Below are 17443 nucleotides of genomic sequence, written 5' to 3' on the forward strand. Positions count from 1 at the left end.
GTTCATGTCTAGAATCATCCTATCATAATCCAAAGATGACTCATTTGGAACTAAAGGAATAGATTCATAAGTCCCTAAATCATCCACATCCAAATAATAAGGCTCATAAGGAACTTAAATATAAGCCCCTTGCCCCCCCATTTTTTCTATAGGTATCCACAATATAGAAAATGAAAGGGCTCATCCAGAATCACTTTAGCAAGAGCACCTAGTAATAATAATCAAGTGGAGCTCCCCAATCCAATTTAGATGAAACCCTCCAATTTTTGGAGGGCATCCAAATATCCAAAGAAGATACTGGTAAGCATAAATAAGGCAATATCCAATTACAAAATTGAAAAAACCATGATTTAGTATCTAGCCAATCCTTCGAAAAAGCGCAGATCCCATACCATTCACAATTGATCTAGAGCAACCATCTTTTCCTACACAAGTCAAAGTTGACCTAGCTAATTGATTTGACTCAATAGCAGAGTGAGTAAGCAACACCTGAAGTCTCCCCTTTTTTACTCTATAATATCCAATTGTTGGTAGGCACAGATATAGTTTCTTAAGAACTAGACCACCAGTTAGAATTCTAACTTATCTAAGTCTTGTTCCTACATAAGTAAGCTTCCCAACCTATCATACATCAATACTTATAATATATCAAGGGCATAATGTGTTTAGAAATAGAAGAGAAAAGTAACTAAAAATAGAGCATACCTATAGCATACAATGGCATTGGAGAATGCATAGAAAACAAGTCAAAACCAACAACCTGATTACACTTTAGCCTTCAATTGTTTCATTAACCCACACAAAAAAAGTGATACATACCATGTATATTATACATTACTTAGTTTTTAAAACATGGCGCCAAAGGAAAATCCCTTTGAATGACCAAACTGGGTGCCAAGGTTAAGTCAAACAATGTATTAATGTTTTCACCTACTATTTGGGAAACTCTTACGTTACGAAAAAGGTCATTTTTTTCACACATAACATTCTCCCACTTGAAACAAATAAATTACAATTAAACAAACCATAAGTGAACTAATCACCCTAGGCCTATTAAATGTCTTCATAGCTCATACTTTTCTTTTGGCAAGATCTTTGTGAGCATGTCAGTAGGATTCTCATCAGTATGAATCTTTTCCAAGTGTAGTTGTCCTTCCTCCAGCACTTCCCTGATCCAATGGTACCTCAAGGCTATGTGCTTGGTTTGTGAATGAAATGCTAGATTCTTTGCCAAATGACTGGCACTTTGGCTATTGTAGTATAGTACATATTTGTCTTGTTTTACTCCAAACTCTCCAAGGAATCATTGTGTCCACAACATATCTTTGCAAGCTTCAGTTGTAGCTACATATTTAGCCTCTGTTGTTGAGAGAGTTATAACTTTCTGTAGATTAGATGTCCATAATACTACAACACCTACAAAAGTACATAAATACCCACTAGTGGACTTTTTAGTGTCCACATCTCCAGCCATATCTGAGTCTGTATAACCTATAAGAACAACTTCATTATTACCAAAACATAAACAATAATGATTGGTACCCTTAAGATACCTCAAAATCCACTTTACTATTGGGTATGTGTAGGATCATGGTGTGCCAAAAAGTGGCGATTTGAAAAATCTGTAGTTATGAAATATCTCAAACCATTTCAAAATCTATTCCAACTTTTTCCCCACCCAACTTGATACTAAATGAAAACAATTAATATCTTTATAAGGCCTACTATATCTTTTTATACCAAACCTATATGGTCAACTTTAAAAACATCCTAAAAATGTGCTTTTGGCTTATTTTTATGTGATTTTTACTTCAAATATGTAGCTAATGACTTTGTTTCCACCAAAATTTGATGAAATGAAAAGGGTTTCTTAATAATGTTCTTATCTTTCCATAAATGTAAGATTTGTCAAATTATGAGTTTACTAAGTAGTTATTACTTATTTTCTAATGGAGTTATGTATAAAGTGTTGATTGAGACACTACTTGAAATATAACTATAACTTTCAAATGGTACAACACTTTTTAAATCTAAAAGATGCATCACATTCTATGTTTCTTCTACTATAAGGAAAAAAAATGAAAATTTGAATTTTGTAGAGTTTTGAATTAGTTAAGGTGGTTAGACACGAGAGTTTTTTTATTCCAAAAATACTAAAGTCAAAAATTAATTATTAATTATTTATTTAGAATAAAAATACCCAAAAATATGTGTCACATCCAGGTATGGGTCTACTACTTATATCTATAATATTATTAAAAAATATGTTGATTTGATTTTGTTTAAGGTGGTCAGACATATGTCTACTTCTTATTTTTGTTCTAAGATTTTTGCAATATTGCATTAAAATTCAAAATTTTGACCAATCAATTTTTATTTTTTTGAGATAAGTCCTAGTAGTTTAGAAACTAGATTCAATTTTCTAGAGATTCTTTTCTCTCAACTTCTTGATATAAAGTTAATAACAAGTATAAAATTACATGTCAAGTTGACATAACCCTAATTTTCTAATTTTTTATTGCCACTTAAGAGCATAGTTTGGTTGATCATGATCCTGCACATACCCTACTTCCCAATGTTGTTTGCCTGGATTTGCAAGAAATCTGCTCACAACTCCCATTGAATGTGCAATGTCTGGTTAGGTACATGTCATAGCATATGTTAGGCTACCAAAAATTGAAGCATAAGGAATTTTATTCATTTCTTTCTTTTACTTGTCATCTTTCAGACATGAGTCTTTACTCAATTTGAAGTGGGAAGCAAGAGGTGTACTAACCGGCTTGGCATCGTTCATGTTAAACTTTTTGAGAACCTTCTCAATGTAGTTTTCTTGTGACAACCATAATTTTTTCTTCTTCCTATCACACATAATCTTCATGCCCAATATGTGTTGTGCTAGTCCCAAATCTTTCATTTCAAATTGTTTACTCAACTCTTTCTTGAGTTGGTTAATCATCTTTTTATCATGTCCAACAATTAACATGTCATCCACATACAACAATAAAATGTTGTATTTACCTTGATCATTCTTCTTGATATAAACACAATGATCAAATTCTAACCTCTTGAAATCATGCTCCAACATGAATGAATCAAACTTCCTATACCATTGGCGAGGTGCTCTTTTCAGCCCATAGAGGCTCTTCTTCAACTTGCAAACCAAATTCTCTTTACCTTTTTCTTCAAATCCTTTTTGCTGCTCCATATAAATCTCTTCCTCCAACTCACCATGAAGAAAGGCTGACTTTACATCTAATTGTTCACATTCTAAATCTAGAGCAGTAGCAAGAAAATGAATAATCCTAATGGATTGCATTTTAACAATGGGTGAGAAGATTTCAATGTAGTCTATACCTTTTTTTTGAGCATATCCTTTCACCATGAGCCTTGCTTTGTATCTTTTCTTCTTCCCTTCACTTCCATGCTTGATCTTGTACACCCATTTGTTTTGTAGAGCTCTTCTTTCTTTTGGAAGTTCAACCAACTCCTAAGTTTTATTTTTCTGCAATGAATCCATTTCTTCCTCCATTGCTTTCTTCCATTCTTTGTCATGCTTATCTCCACAAGCTTGTTGAAAATCAACAGGCTCACCTTCCTCACTTACAAATATATAATTTGAAGGTGTATACTTTTGTCAAGGCTTATGAGGTCTAGCTGATCTATGAACCAATTTTTGTTCTCATTGATTTTCTTGTAGGGGCTCTTGCAAAACTTCTTGCTATTGTTCAACATTTTTCTCTTGTTGTCTATCATAATTCTAATTTTGCTGCTCAACATCTTCCATTGGTGAGATATTTTCTTGTTGTGCTTCAATCCTATCAACAACTTTCTTTATCTCTAAGTTTCTTATATCCCTTTTGAACATTTTAGGCTCATTAAATATAACATCCCTGATCCTAACAATCTTTTGTTTGACTAGATCCCATAATCTATAGCAAAATTCACCATCCGCATATCCAAAGAAAATGCATTTCATGGATTTATCATCTAACTTAGTTCCATTTTCTTTCGGAATATGTAGAAATGCTTCACATCCAAATATTTTCAAATGGGAATAATTTAGCTTCTTACTAGTCCAAACTTCTTCAAGAATGCCACCATCCAAGGCTGTAGTAGGAGATTGGTTTATGAGGTAAAAGGTATTGTTTTCTCATGCTTTATGCCAAACCTATTGCAATTCTCCTTGAATGCATTGGAACAATATTCTCCACTATTATCAGTCCTTAGACACTTCAGTAATTATTTAGTCTCTCTTTCAACAACAACATGAAACTTTTGAAATATATTAAATACCTCATCTTTGTTTTTCATAGGATAAGCCCAAACCTTCCTAGATGCATCATCTATGAAAGTGACAAAGTATGAAACCCCTCCTAATGATTTAATGTAAGTGATCCGACAATAATGGGTTCCACTTTTTGACCAATTTTGACACTGAAATCAATATTTTTGCAACAAACGTCACGTTCAAGTGACTATATCTCCAAAACTATAAATAATTTCGAGATGACATAAACTAGTGATTTTGAATACTTTGTTCCTACTTTGTAAGTGTATTTTTTAATCTAAATATATATATATATATATATTTATGTCAATTTTTTTTATCTCCTCCAAAAAGTGGTACATAATCAAATTCAATATTTTAAATAGTGACAGTCCGTTTGACACACATAACTTTTTTTCTAGAAATGACAATGAAGTAATTCTTTCAGCGTTAGATTTGTAACATCAATATCGAGTGTCTGCATTTGGTTTAATTTATTTTTGTTGAATATTGTATAGTTTATGAAGTTTTGAAGTGACACGAATCATAATTCATACATACATTCCATTTGACACAAATAATTTGAAGTCAATTTATCATAAACCTTTTTTTTTTTTTTGAATAGTAAGGTATCTCAATAAGCTAGTGCCTACATATTTTTCAAAAAAAAAATTGACCTAATTTACTAATTTTCCCAAGGTGTCGAAGTCGGTTGATGTTTAACTCGTTATGAGTCTATAATGAGTTAAACTCATATTTGAAAGTCTTAATGACAAAAATATGTATTAAAATTATAGTCGTTGGAAAGCTTGCTCCGAGCAGCACATTTTGAAATTTTTTATTTTATAGTAGGAGATCATTCTCCTACAATTATGGGACTCAAGAGAACGAAAAATTTAAAAAATTATGAAAAATGGGTTGAAATTTTCTTAATTTTGGGTGTTCGCCTGAAAATAGTGTTCGCACGAACATATTGAGCATGTTTACATGAACACATGTTCAGGAAAACATGCCCATTGCAATTTCACGGTGGCCAAAAAATTAAGTGACCATGTTCGTGCAAACAGTCGAAAAAATCAAAAAATAAAATAAAATGTGACCTACGTCTACATGCATGAAACATCATTCTATTTGCGAAACAGAAACCACCATGTCTCGCATGTCAATCATTGATTGCAAATTTCCATCATAGACGTAATTTTGTGCCATCAATCTTCGTATTTGGCATCAACCTAATAGTGCATTGCAGGCCTGTCTTTGCCATGAATTTTATCCACAGATAAATTGAAGGCAGGTGAGAGATTTTTCAATATTTGAAAATTAATGTTCTTCCTATCTTTGTTCACACTTTCATCAATATTTCCTATCTTCGTTCACAATTTGATAAAAAAAAATTGTATATCTAAATTATTTATTTCTTTCTTTCATTAATGTAGTTGTTTAACAGATGCATTGAAGTTAAATTAAAAATTAGTAACACATTCTTGGTGTTAAGAAATGTATATTCTTATTGATTTTTTCATTTTTTAAAATATTGAATTTGTTAAAAAAAATTGAACATCTAAATTATTTCTTTCTTTCTTTCATTAGTGAAGTTGTTTAAATGATACATTGAAGTTAAATAGATTCAAACTAGATACTTTTAAAGTGTGGTTACATGTTAGTTTTACTTATCTGACTTTAATTATCTCGGCAGTTACATTTAATTGAATTTTTTAATTTATAACTTGAATTAATGAAAAATATTTAATTTTATTTTCGAATCAAATTCATTGAATAAAAATAAATGTGCCATAACTCTTTATGAATTCTCAATTTCTATAAAGAAATAATCTAAGGTTTTCATTTCCTTCTAGAACATAGATTAGATGATTTTGTGTTACTAATGGTCTCCTTGCAGCATGTGGGAATTGTGGGATGAAGACATGATCATAACTGTAAACTACTAATGTTTGCTTTGCAGGAAGTTGTCGAAGACCATTGTGTGTTTGTCAAAACCATGCGTGTGGATTTATTAGATTAAATAACACTTCGTTTGATTCTTAAAATGAACTTTTTATTTTTTTCCTGGCGTGTTTACAGTGTTTAAATTCCTAGGAGTTGCATTGGACATATCCTCTCCCCTTGCCATTTGTGGATCTTGGGTGTAAGAGAAATCCGTGTAACTTCTATAGGAGACCTGCCTTGGACCAAGATACTCGATATTGGGTATGCCAGGGGACGACCTCAAAGTGATAATGGGCCAAAAGCTAGGTCAATGTTCTAGCCACTGTATAAAACTTGATTACGATGAAATTCGTGTCGACGGTATTGTTGAGTGATAGCTCTCCTCCAGTACCCTTGTGGTGTGTCAAACCCCAGTTCTTGGGCCTGGGAGACCTTCTGAGGAAGTTTATCATTCACTTGCTGAATGGAATGCCCTTACTAAAAACCATGTTTTAGTGGCCAAAATCCTTTCTATCTACTGGCTCAAGGGGTCACCCATGCCCATGAAGACATGCTACATTCTCGCGGTCCTTAGTAGAGACAACAATCCCTTGGGAAGTCATGCCCCTTGGTAAGCGGAGCTTGGTAGCCCCGAGAAGAGAGTGCACTATAAGGGGGAGCCTATGGTGCCAAGGTCCTAAGTTTTCCACTCTGGATAAGCGTAGCTAAACTTTGGTTCAAGTAGGAATTCAATGGATACAGTCCTAAAGCCTAGGTTGTGGTGTGACTATTCACTTTTAACAACAGTTATTCTTGTCTTAATGTGTCTTGCGTGTGTGAAAAACATAATCAAGATAAAAGCCAACATTCAAATTTACACCTTGGAAACTTGCAAAACCTTGTCAAAATATCAAACATTCTCAAAACATCACAAACTTTGGTTCAATACATTCAAACCTTGTAAAACATGGCAACTTGTGCTCCTAAAAGTGCTTGGAAAAACATAGATTTCACTCTTGCATAGCATCCACTTGCATTCTTCATAGTTTGAGCCTCATACTTGCATCATATAGACTTCATATAGCACCTTTTTAGTATCCCTCATATTCACATTGCAATCATTAGCATTTAAGCTTGCATCCTTTGCATTTCACCTCAAAAATTATCACTTTGCATCTTCCATCTTGCATCTTTGCATACCCAACCCTCATCTTGACTACTTTAACCATCATTTCAGATGTCCTACACATCATTTTAGGCATTCATCTTGAATTATCTCCTTGAATGTGTCTCTCCCTCACTGCTCTCTCCCTCTCCCACACACACACAAACACTATTTACTTGTGTCTCATTGTTATATTCATCCCTCCATCTATGTCTACCCCTTTCACTTCTCTCATCACCTATCCCTTTTCTTCTCCACATACACCTCTCTTCTATATCCATATTTCTTCTCCATCTCTCCCTTTATCCATCTATATCCCTATATCTCCCTCTCTACCTTCTCTTAGTTATATATTTCATTCTCACTATCTTTGTTTATCTCTTCCTTTCATCTCCATATCCCTCTTCTTCTCAATCCCTTACTCTCTCTTTCTCTTCCCTTTGCATATTCTCTCTTTCTATCTCCTTTCCACCCCTCACCCTACCAAACCACATCTATCTCTCTCTCTCTCTCTCTCTCTCTCTCTCTCTCTCTCTCTCTCTCTCTCTCTCTCTCTCTCTCTCTCTCTCTCTCTCTCTAATTATTATTTTTTCTTTATGTCAATTATAACATATCAAATAATTATAAATTTAAATTAAAAAATATGTTATTATGAATCATTTAATATTACGAGTTTAAGTTTGTTAGATGACATTTTTTTATCTATATTATCTTTTAATTATCATTTGGAGTAGTGATCTATATATGACTATTGTAAATATTTACATTCATTATAATATAATTAATAAGTATACATTTTAATTGTAAATTATTTTTTCATTAAATTATTATAAACATAAGAATTAATGCAACCTATTTAATTGAATAAATTTATATTTAAGAATTTCAATTATTTTTGAAGCTTTTACAACATTGTTATATTACTAATATTTCAAATTTAAATCTCCTTTTGAGTGAATATAAACATAATAAGAAAATATTTATGTTTGAATAAGAAAAAATATATCATAAGACATGTTTTATTTTAGATGTATTTTAAGAGTAATATATTTTATTTATTATTTTCAAGTAAAAATTAATAATAGATTAAATAGATTAGGTATAATTATATTAAATAGTAATAATGATACATATACATATTTACATAGGTACCTTTTTTTTGGTTAAATATATATTAAATAATATATTTTAAAATAGAAGAAGATGAATAATGCATTTAAATGATAAACTTTTATTTTGTTAGAAATATGAAAAGCTATTTTTATTGAAATAAAAAACAATGCAAATGACTAGGCCAGAACAATCTCAGTCCTTTCGTGGAGCCTATCAATGCATTCACCAACAACGACACCAATTTGGGAAAGAGACCTAGTAGTCACTTAGGCTAACTTCGGGTACCTAGATCTCCTAAATCGTAAGTTGAATTATGTTAATTTTTTGGTGTACCTCCATAGGTGACTCAAAATATTAAGGCTAAGGTTTCAGCATTTGGGCTTTTACAGATCTCTCTATAGAGGCACTAGTAAAGTTTGACCCATTTTTCAACAAAAAATCTAGAAAATATAGCTCTTAGAATTGCCTTAGTTTTAGCCTAGCTTCCCAATTTCTACCTATGCCAAGGTAGATTTGGCTTTGTCATTTTGATCTTATCTTTTTTTGTCATTTTTTTGGTCAAGATCCAAAGTCTATTGTCATAACATTAAACTCTTAGGTTAATACCTTGTAGAGATTTCACCTAAGTTCAAAAAACCTTATGTATACCAAGCTATCATTAGCATAATCATATTCCTAAATGTCATTTTTGACTTACCCTAGTGGTATATCCCCCTCATATTTCATTTTTCAAACCCTAACATCATTTTCACTATCAAATCCTATCAAATTGTCCATCAACCAACTTGTCTTCTTGATCACCTATCCTCATTTTGCACAGCCTAAACGTCATTATCAACCCTAGAAACCATCCCTTTCATAGTCCACTTTGTGTACACCTACCTTTAACATCCTTACCAAGTCCAAAACATAACCCTAACCTTCATTTTGCACATCATTATCTTCATCTTGAATACCTTCAAAAGGACACCTTGTATTTGCACTTGCATAACATCCCTAGGACATTTGTACTTTTCATATCAAAACCCTAGGTCATTTAACATTTCCTCACATTGCACAACATCCCTAAACACTTAAAAATATCAAAAACACTCATATCTTGCATACCCACATCTTAATTATAAGGTTTTGACCTCTTTTATCAACTGCAACCTTGTTTTACCAACTACACACTTCATGGGTGCAGTTGATAGTTTTAGGGTGCACTTGGTAATTAGATGTTTCATTCTAGGTTCCAAAACCCTTATCTGCACTTCTACACCTTGCATTGCATCCCAAGACCTTAGGAAACACTTTAAATCACTCAAAACACTCAAAATTTGCATTTTAAGAAACTTTAGAGCTACATCATTTGTAGAAGAAAGAAGGACATGGGAGCTACAAACGAAAGAGGGGGTTTCTAACCTTTTGTTTGCTTCTTTTGATTAGTTTGGCTTTCATGGTAGACTAGTGGGTGCTAATGTATGTTGATTGAGTTTTGTGATTTCTCATAGTATGTTATGCATTTAACCCATTTTTCTAGTCCTACAATAAGAATGAAAAAAATTAAAGAGACAAAACAATTATATATTTTATAAGAAAGAAAAAATTATTTTTTAGGACAAACATCATAGTATTCATACCATGTTATTTTTTTGTGATTCAATGATGGCTTAAGAAGGATTTGGTGCTTTGATACTTGTAAAGAATGCGACTCACAGATTTTAGTCATATAATGAAGAATATTTATGCCTTGTTGCAGACAACTGCATTCTATTGATTTCTGTCAAATAATTTAAAAGTATTGATAGCGACAGACAAATCCATACAGTGATTATTTTATCTGGTTATTGCACGAAATTTATCTTGAGGCAAGGGATAAATTATTTTTAAATTTTTTTTTTTAATGGGAAACAAGAGAGGAAGGAAAAACAAATATGCAAGGAAAAGATCTGATGAAGCAGAACAAAGAAATATTCAAAAGATTGCGGCACGTTATCATCAAATTAAACAAGATGAAGGAAATGTTGAAGAAGGCTCAATAGAAGTAGAAGTAGTGCCTATGGGAGAGAGGTCAAGAACACTCCCTATAGAATCTCAAACAATGAATGTTGAATAAGGTTCAAGATCAGTCCCTACAGAGGTTCAAATAAAAAAAGTCAGAGAAGGGTCAAAATCTTTCCCTATTGAATCTCAAATAATGGATGTTGGAGAATGCTCAAGATCGGTCCCTGTAGAAATTCTAGTAACAAAAATCAGAGAAGGGTCAAGATCAGGTGCAGGAACTGGTATGGATGAACTCTTAAATATTGTCCAATCTGTAAAGTATGGTATTTCTCATAAGAATTTAGATCATTTACTTAAAATGGATGTAGATAAATTGAGAAAACTTGTAGCTAGTGTTCAACCATTGAGTTTGTCTAAGAGAAGGTCAATGAAGAAGAAGATAAGAGAAATTATGACTCAATTTGATAATACTGAAACACTTGATCAAGCTCAGTTGCTTTCACTTTTGCTTACACAAAAAAAGTTGCAAGAGGCATTGAAATTGTTAGGTGTAAACACAACATCAAAGAAGAGAAGATTTTCTAACATGCAAACTGATTTGATTCAAAATGTTAAACAAGGTTTGAGAAACATAGGAAAACACTCTCAAAGTAAAGATAAGTCTACAGCAAGAAAAGTGATGTTGATGTCTGTTGTAAGTAAGAATATGACCCAAAATAGACAAATATCGTCAATTTCGTCCGAAATGGGTTTTAGTGGGAAAAAAAATGAGAGAATATGTTAAGAGAAGATTAATTGTGGATGACAGTACTATGGAGGGCAATTGGGCAATCATGTGTAGAGCACCTCGTTCTGATAGGATTGAAGAGTCATTAAAAAAATTAATCATATCATTTTGGATTGATAACACTCATCCTTCATCAAATAGTAGAGATGTTATCAGGCATAGGATTGCACCTGGTCAATATGAACATCGTACAAAACATTGGTTGGACACAACATGGCATGAGTTATATGTGTCATTTTGTAGTCAACATCCTAATGTAAAAGTTGGGCAAACATTGTTTGAAAAATTGAAGCCATACTTTGTGAGGTCAAACAAAGTATTTGAAATGTCTTGTTGTCGTCATCATATTGAGTTTGATCTCCACTATTAGGTATTTCGAAAGTTTGTAGAAGACACATATGGTTTTCATGCTGCTCCTCTTAGTAGGAGAAGTGAGTTTATATCATCCATTTTGTGTGACAACATAGATGATCCAGCTGGTCAAATAAATTGCATCAAACGATTATGTGAAACATGTGGTGAATTGGCTCTATTTCCTTTGAAAACTGAAAATATTGATGTAACAAAAATATTGAATTGTAAAAGTTACAAGTATGTCAAGAATGAAACAAAGTTGTGGAAAGAAATAAAAAGGTTGGAATATGTTGAAGAGGAGTTGCCTGTTCTAACATTTATGGACAAATTTAAGAAATTGATCCAACCTTATATTTGTCATGCATTTTTTGCAAAGTGGCAAGCACAACAGTTTCAAACTCTGAGAGATAATTTTTCACTTGGAACAATTGTATCAGTTGTTGATTTTGCAAAAAACTATTCATTTGTTCATCAGAAAGCAATTCAATCAGATTATTACTTTAATAAGAAGGTCATTATTATGGTACATATTTTTTATAGACATGCACAGTTAGATTTGGATGGTGTTTAGAGTATAGTTCAAACACGAGTAATTATAAAGGAATATCATTTTTATATAAGTGATGATAAAGAACATGACATTCACTATGTAGAACATTGCTTCAATACGTTCTTTTCTTATTTGAAAGAAAGAAACATAAATGTTGATAAGCATTATGTTTGGTATGATGGATATGTTGCGCAGTTTAAATCATCTAGACCATTTTATGCATTGTGTAGATATCATCGCAATGAGAATATAAAACACATATGGAATTTCTTTGAGAGTGTCCATGGAAAAGGTGAACACGATGGTGTTGGAGCTTGCATCAAATGTGCTTTGCGAAAGTATAAAATGAATTATCAGGGAGTTCGCGTAAATGATGCACATGATGTTGTTGAATGGTGTAAGACTCATTTTGCATTAGATGAGGTCAGGAAATCATCAACAATGAGTCGACAGACACCATATAGAGTCTTCTAGGAGATAATAGGTTTGGATGTGTACATCTATTTTACTTTTATGCACAAATAAAATATAAAAATTTATTGTTAAGTTTTATTTTTGAATTCGTTGAAGTTTAAATTTAATTTTTCTATATTTTCAATTTAACAAACTTTCAGGTGTCAATAGAAAAAACATGCATGGTTGCAAGAGGATAGAAAAGACACATTCCTTACATTCAGTCATGAGTACAGATAATTGCAACTGGACATTGAAAACAAGAGAGTACTCATGTTTTTGTGACACTTGCATTGATGAAAACTATGAAGAATGCATCAATCAGACACATGGATATACAGGTGCATAGATTTTGGTACCACTTGATGTTACTAATACATTTGATAAAGAAGATGAAAATTTTGATGATATTCCATTGATTTTTGATGATTATAATCATATCTTTGGATTACTAAAAGTGGGTGAGTATCATAAAAATTAACCTCAACTTTTTATTTAATTATCAATTTCAACTATCTTATATATATTGTACACATGCATTCATGTATACTTGTTATGCAGGAGATGTCTTTGCAGTGATTCCTGAGCCTGGAAATCATGAATGTGTCAGTTATTATTTATTGCGATGTACTGCAGAGAGGACAAAGTTATATGACCCTGAAGAAAGTGATGGAATGTTGTTCCCCATAGGTAAATTATACATATACATGTACATGCACATATATATTTAAATAAATATATATATTTAGGTAACTTCATATTTGTCAAATTTTAAAACACTTAAATTTGTGGTATAGGTTTTGTTGTGATAGAGGGAACATATTTGAAGCAAGAGAAAATAGTCCAACATGGAATGCACTTTTTTTATTATCAACCTGACAACAAAGTTTTACAATATAGCCACCTAGTCATTGCTACAAGGCTTTGTCTGCATCCAGTCAAACTTAAGCGTGTAAGTCGCAAGTGGAGACTAGACAGTGAAGATCATGAAAAAATATTGGATGTTATAAGTGTACATCATGGTTGATTAGACCTTTGAGATTTATTTTATAATAATCTGAATATCAACTTTGGTGAAATGTGTTTTCAATTGTACTATGGTGAAATTGTGAATATCAACTTTGGTGAAATTGTGTTTTTAATCTAAATATCTGAGTTTCTGTTATCATTAGTTTATTTAAAAACTATAATATTAATTGTACTATGGATGAATTTAATAATTTAACAACTTGATATAAATAGACTAGAAGTTAGTTCAAACTTACATAATTTCATTATCTATGTTACAATTCTTAAATATCAACTTCTTTTCAAACTATTGAATTTCATCTTGAATTAAATGTGTTTAGATTAATTGTACGATCATACGTTCTTAATTTTCATTAATTTATTAAAAAATTATATAATTTAATAATTTAAATTAATCGTACCATGGTTGAATTTAATAATACTCCACCTTAAAAAGTTCCAAGGGAATTCAAGTAGTTGCAAACAATAAATATGGTGATTTTGTATCATTGTAAAATAAAACACATACTTTCTAAGCCCACAGAGGTCCTCCAAAAGTTATAATTAAAAACCATCCGTTAAAGAAGATCAGAAATATTATTATTACGATAAGCTTCCACGACAAACCACTTTAGAGTTGGTTCAAAAAAATTCATTGGATGAATAAAAATTGAACTCTCGTTAAAAAAAATGTATTTTATGATTGTAGACCTTTATAAAATTAGTTTGAAAATGAAAAAAATTACTATTCTTAGTTAGGGTCTGTAATCCTTTGATTTGACAAATTAAAATCAGTAGAGAACATTCTGTTCTGGTTAAAATCATCCTCTATTTTTCAGGTAGTCTATTAACATTGAGTTATTTACAAAAAAAATGAGCCTACACATTGATCAGGAAAAATTACTAGCAGAGACTTTCAAGTGCATTATTTCTCTCACTTCCATCACAATGTGAGGAAACTCATAAGTTAAAACAGATACAACACAACTCAAATGTATTCCAAATTGATGAAGAGCAACTTTTGCTCCACCAATACAAAAAAATAGAGAAAGTACTCTGACGCCATCAATATATAATGCTTTCAAGAATGATAAATGATATGCAACTATATCTGTTTGGAATGAATTACCCAAACAACACAAGTAGTCAGTCGGACAAGAAGTTCTACGAGTGTGATCTCTATCAACTTTTAATATAAGCTCTATCTTATGGAGCTCTAGAGGGACAAGGTCACCTGGCCTCACCCATACAAATTCCACTCTTCACACTTTTGAACTATATATTTCTGCGCACTATCTTGCAGTTGCCCTCGTGCATTCTGAATCATAACTCTCATTTGATCAATAAGGATAGTGCCACATCATCTTGAGTCTATGGAATTATTTTCTGTCGTCTGATCCCATGAAGGCCAATACTTTTTTATTTTCCGAATTTCTTCCTAAATAGTCATGGGGGGAGAGGTTCTGCTTGAAATCGCTCTTCATTGGAAGGTTATGCACATACCTTCTTGCTCTTCTAGATGATGAAAAGAACATTGAGTCCACCAACTCTAGTTCAACTATTAAATTGTTGGGATATTTTCTTGCACATATCCTTTGATGCAAAAGCATCATTCTCATAGTAGAAGAAAGGTGGCCCTTGCATGAACACATTGATTTCCTTTGAATGCTGGCCAATAGGTTTCCTAGGAACTCCAAAACCAATTAGTTCCTTGGGACACAAATTAGGGATTGCATTACATACTTCAAACATTTCTTACTTGTCTTGCATATCCTCTATGTATTTTTTATACTTCAAAACTCTCATTATCTATGTTACAATTTCGAACTTACACAATTTCATTATCTATGTTACAATTCTTAAATATCAACTTTTTTTCAAACTATTGAATTTCATCTTGAATTAAATGTGTTTTTAATTGTACGATCATAAGTTCTTAATTATCAAATTTAGTTTATTAAAAAATTATATAATTTAATAATTTAAATTAATTGTACCATGGATGAATTTAATAATTTAAATTCATTTATCAACTTGTACACATATACATGTCTCAAGAATAAACATCTACAGATCTAATATATCTCTATGTATCTGACATGCAAACTATAAATCTCGAATAAATATACCTATGTAGAAAAATATAAAAAGTCATATATACGTACATGTGATGGTATCTAACACTAAAATACTCAATAATCAAATAAATAGTGAAATACATGGATGTCATCAATGAACTGAAATACACGTGTACATGTAAATTGGACCTCCAATATATATGCATCAAAAACTATATAAATCTGATCTACTACTAGAAGGACCCCTCAAGACGCATACGAACAAAACGACCCTCTGATCGAGTCTTCTATACATCCTCTTGCCGAGGTGCATCAACCAAGCCCTACAAATATATATACATATATACATACATGTGTTAGAGTTTTATCTTTAAAACATATATATACATGCGTGCATCATGTACATAGACATTCAAATTAAATACAAATTTGTATATATATAGATATATATCTAGTTTTCAAAATATTTAAATAACTTTAAACAAACTATTTAAAACTCAAGTACCTGAGCACTACCAGGTGCCTCAATAGAATCATCTCTCTCATGTATATGATGCCCTGAACCAATAGTATGTGTAACCATGTGCTCAGTGACCTGTGCCTACATGATTTATTATGAGTTAAAGATTAAATTAAATATCTACATATATATATCTGAACTAAATTTTTCAATAAATGAACATATTTTTTAATTTCATATATATTTAAAAATAAAAATAAATTATATATCTACCTGGGTCTTCGGAGGTGGAGAATGATCAGTAGACTCCATCATATCATCTACTGATGCACCTGAACCTAAAACTCCATGTCCAACTGCCATTAAATCTGAGTGAAGTGGACTGTGTAACTGGCTGGGTACATCTGGTGTAGAATCAGTGCTACTAGGTCTGAATAACAAGTCCATGTATGATGAAAGACCCAGGGTTGAACTAGTATCAATCTCAGGTAGGCCTCACAAGTGCTCACCAAAATCATCAAGGCCCTCATCTGTGATATGGACATCTCCAACTTGTATGCTCAAGTCATCTATAGAGTATCATGAGTCTGGTGTCAAATGCTGTGAGCTACGCATAGGTGTATCATTTGTCACTGGTGTGGTGGCCTATGTCTGTGGAACTGTGTCGGGGCTCTGATGCTATCTAACAACATCCATCACCCCATGTACTGGAATCCTCTGTGTATCATAAATATAGCTAATAAAGTGCAACATATCCTCCAAAAAATATAGTGCCATATCCATATGTGTATGTTGTCCTAAAAGACCACAAATATCACCTGGTAGTGGTAGCCCAACAGCTCTATATGCATCATCAGAGGATGAACCTGAAGTGCTACTAGATACCTGTGAAGAAGGTCGACCAAGTGGATGAGGACGTCGACTATGAAGATAACGACCAATAAAATCTGATGTGATACTAGCTACCGCAGATGCAATGTGCCCAATAGTGTTAATTGCTTCCCTTTAGGAAGAAATGATGACTTTATATGCAATAGGCGCATGTGTAGGAATCACAGGAGGCATCCTCGGTCCAACAAACTATCTAAGATCTGTAGGTGGTAGACGATCTACACCGTGGTACTGGTCACGATCTGCGATCCGACCATGCCCCTGTCTGTAATAATCAGGAATATCCAAGTAGTTGATGTTGAGCCCTATGCAAAACTCCACATACAATTTCTATACAAAATAAAGGGGTATTTGGTCGTTATTAGGATAATGACCATATGTAGCTAAAAATCATGGATAGATCAT

This window comes from Cupressus sempervirens, chromosome 8 (assembly GCF_028749045.1).
Source record: "Cupressus sempervirens isolate cs-2001-9-10 chromosome 8, ASM2874904v1, whole genome shotgun sequence".
NCBI lineage: Eukaryota > Viridiplantae > Streptophyta > Pinopsida > Cupressales > Cupressaceae > Cupressus > Cupressus sempervirens.